The following is a 3,920-nucleotide window of genomic DNA, read 5'->3' as shown; positions in this document are numbered from 1 at the left end:
TCCCATGGTCCTTGGGGTTGACCAGATGTCCCGTCGCACTTAGTCTCTGCGGGGCTGGCCCCATCGATGCTATGGAGGGGGATCACCGCCAGGGGGCGCTGCGGTTGCGGGCTTCTCGACTCCCTCTCCTTCCCCACCCCTCCGCTCGCCCGCTCCTCCTTTCTTTACTCCCTATCGCCCCGCCCCCTTTTTTCTCCACACACACGCAATTATCACGCTCACGAACTATCCCGGGACCTGGCGTGACTTTCATCGCAATCTCCCCCCCCCCGGACACACACACATAGAGACACACCCTCCCGGCAGGGAGCACCCTGAGTGGTCGTGCAGATGTCGCTGCTGCATGCGGCCTCCGCATGGGTTCGCTGGTTGACCAGATGTCTGGTCCTTGGGTGGTTGACCAGATGTCTGGTCTGTGGTTGTCGTCCTGACAGGGAGGCTTCGGGACGGATTTGGTCTCTCTGGCCTCGCTGCCCCTAGGGGTCACCCTGCGATCGGTATTCTTCTCGCGCGGGGCGAGGGGGCGCTCCGGAGCATTCCTCTCCTCTCGGAGTTTCTGTCTGCAGTCTCTCGACTTGCTCTCACTCCCCTACCCTGCTGTGTGACTTTCTTTTTGGTCCTTTCATTTTATCTATTCTCTCTTTGCCTTTTCCTGCCCGCCTTTCCGCTCCCCCCCCCCGGATTCATGGTTTCACGTCACGCGGGTGACGTGCCGACACACCAGGAGGCCCTTCTCACACGTGCGCGTGAACACGCAATCAACACGTTTATGAACTAGAAAGGGATCTGGTGTGACTTTGCTATTATTTCCCCTCCCCTCCTCCCCGCGCTGAGAATGAGTTTCCCCGGGCTCGTGTGCCCGCCTGGGAATCGGCTGCAGACGCCATGGCCCCGGGTCGACCACATGTTGCCCTGGGGTCCACCAGATGTCTCTGGCGAATTGGGGCCCTAGGGTGCTTGTGACGGTGTGGTCACTAGGTGTCGCTCTGGGCTCAGTATTCTTCCTTCTCGCTGTGACTTTGGTCTCTTTTTTTCGAAATTTCTTTCTTTCTTCCTCTTTTGCCCTGTTTCCATTTTCCCTTCTTAATCTCTTTCTCTCTTTTTGTTGCTTTTTTTCCACGGCAGATGGGTGATGTGTGTGTGGAGGAAACGCGGCGTCAGGGAGAAGACACATCTCACACGTGCTCGGGAACACCCGATCGTCACGCTTCTGAGTACCGACCGATGGATCTGGTCCCGAATTTTTTAATAGTTTTCTCCTCTCTCTCTCTCTCTCTCTCTCTCCCCCCCCTTCCTTCTCTTTCCTTTCTCTCCCTTCCTTTCTTTCTTTCTCTCGCTCTCTCGCTCTCGCTCTTCTTTTCTTTCTGACAGAGTCTCTCGTTCTGTTGCCCTGGCTAGAGTGCCATGGCGTCAGCCTAGCTCACAGCAATCTCAAACTCCTGGGCTCAAGCGATCAGACTGCCTCAGCCTCCCGAGTAGCTGGGATTACAGGCATGTGCCAGCATGCCCAGCTAATTGGATATACGTGTGTGTGTGTGTGTGTGTATATATTTATATATATATATATATATATATATATATATTTTTTTTTTTTATTTTATTTTATTTTTTTTGAAACAAAGTCTCACTCTGTTGCCCAGACTAGAGTGCCGTGGCGTCAGCCTAGCTCACAGCAACCTCAAACTCCTGGGCTCAAGCGATCCTACTGCCCCAGCCTCCCGAGTACCTGGGACTACAGGCATGCGCCACCGTGCCCGGCTAATATTTTTCTGTATATATTTTTAGATACTGTTTCTGTATATATTTTTAGATATATAGTTTCTTTCTATTTTTAGTAGAGATGGGGGTCTCGCTCTTGCTCAGGCTGGTCTCGAACTCCCGACCTTGAGCGATCCACCCGCCTCTACCTCCCAGAGTGCTAGGATTACAGGCGTGAGCCACCCCGCCTGGCGTGTACGTTCTGTATTCACAGCCAGACGGAAGGCAGGGAGAATGTTACCCTTTCAAAGCCCGCCCTGCTCGCCTCTCAGCCCACCGATGGCACTCTGAATCCCGTGGCATTCCTTCACTCAGCTGAATTCTTCAGCACCCGACCCCCCCCCCACCCCACCCCCGTGCCACGGGAGTTCGTTCTCATGGCAGAGCCATCGAGGCTGTTGCCACACGTGTTGTAGGTGCCTAGGCAGACTGTGCCCTGGCCCCGAGGAGGTACGGAACCGCCTATCGCCTCGGGAGGGAGGGACAAGATGTGTCCGTGTCCAAGGCGACGTCCTGTCGATCACGAGGAGGCCTGCAAAGGCTCGTATCTGCCAGGCATTGAGCCACATCACATGAAACACCGGTGTGTTCCTTCACTTAGGTGGTGTCGCGTGTTGATACTCACAGAGGATGATAAACCCACTCGCATGCCGGCTGAGCCCCCTGTGTCTCCTCCTCTATCCACTGAGGGAAAAAACCGCAACAAAAGGTAGAAAACCACAGGGGGGGGGGAAGAGAGCCCGTCGCTCTCCCTATGTGACCGTCCGGAGTGCTCGTTCAGATGGGAGGAGGTGTGTTTGTGTGTGTGTGTGTGTGTGTGTGTGTGTGTGTGTTTCATTGATTTTGGTGCCATCTTTTCTCTGCAGCTGCGTCAGAGGACAGCGATTTTTCCGATTTTCACTCCGCTGAGTGAATTGCCTTTTGAAGAGAATGTCCACAGGAAGCCTACGGTCCTCCCGCGGGGGTGGCCCTCCTCTAGAAATGAATCTCGTTTCTTGAACGGAGGGGACTTGTTGACGCCATCATGCTTTCGGGACGACTTCTCAGACGCTAGCTTTGGACCGCAACATAGGTGCCCCCGACATTGCCTCAAGGGTTCCGTGGTGCCTCCTGTCAAGAGACCCCACCGACCGTCCCCAGCCTGCCCGCTCAAGGGAGCCGGGCCCCTTCTGATCTGTCCGCCCGCCGGTGAAGCTCCCTCCCGAGGGTCGGAAAGCCCACCTGTTTCCCAGTTCGGTTGAATGATGGGGCACCCGGGCAGGGCACTGGCACCGAGTGACTCCATTCTGAGTCTGTCTGCTCTGGGGGGCGGGGGCGGGTGGGGGGGCAGTTCCGTCTCGACCCGGTGGCCTCCTACCGACTGACTCGATGGGACGGACCATTCTCACTCAGGATCGTGTACCTTCTTGGCCTAGGCACATCCCGGCACTGAAAGCCACTTTTCGGGGACACTCTCCCACGTACAGATAGATGGCCTGCACGAGTGCTCTTCCTTTCTCGAAACACTGGAAATCTGTCCTCAATTTTACCTGACCTACCTGACGGTGTGTGATAAAGGAGCATAGAACCCTCAGCCACCCTCCACCTTCCCGCTGTCCCGAGAGACAGTGCCGAGCGTGAAATTCTATCCCTGACTCTCTGTGTCCACCGGAACGTGGCCTGACTGCAGTGACGTCAGCTACGTCAAGTCGTTCTCTGGGTAGGGAAAGAACTTAACCAGATAGGCCCTATCGGTCGCTTCTCTGTTCTGATAGTTTTGTGGCAGCCATTTCTTTCCCCCTCTCTTTTCTTTTTCTGTCTCTCTCCCCCACCCCCACCCCCAAATTCTTTCTACGAAGACGTTTAGGATGTCAGATTCTGGCCACATGCCCCCCCCTAGGCATACGGGGGCCAGCATAGACAAAGGTCTTCGGTACCAAGTGTTCATTCCACGGTGACAGATATTGCCACTCTTGTATTGACCAGGGCGAGATGGTGAGTGGGTCAACTCTGAAACTCCCTGTACTCTACTTCTCTCTTGGGTAGGTCCCTGCCCCAACCCTCCGGCTTCTAGCACACACCCAGGGGCACTCTCTCCTCTCTGGATAAAGTTCCAGATGATCCGATCCGCTCCGAGGAGGAAGGGGAGCTGGCCGGGCCACCCACTGTGCGCCCCACCCCCG

At 55.6% G+C, this 3,920-nt stretch overlaps 1 pseudogene; it reads right to left on the bottom strand.

Annotated features, from left to right (window-relative positions):
* Nucleotides 1-694: 694 nt before the first annotated feature.
* LOC138379814 (small nucleolar RNA U13) lies at nt 695-786 on the bottom strand (annotated as a pseudogene).
* Nucleotides 787-3,920: the final 3,134 nt, after the last annotated feature.

Source organism: Eulemur rufifrons, unplaced genomic scaffold, assembly GCF_041146395.1.
Source record: "Eulemur rufifrons isolate Redbay unplaced genomic scaffold, OSU_ERuf_1 scaffold_179, whole genome shotgun sequence".
In the NCBI taxonomy this organism is placed as follows: Eukaryota; Metazoa; Chordata; class Mammalia; order Primates; family Lemuridae; genus Eulemur; species Eulemur rufifrons.
The sequence above is the reverse complement of the archived record's forward strand: the minus strand, read 5'-3'. Positions and strand labels throughout refer to the sequence as shown.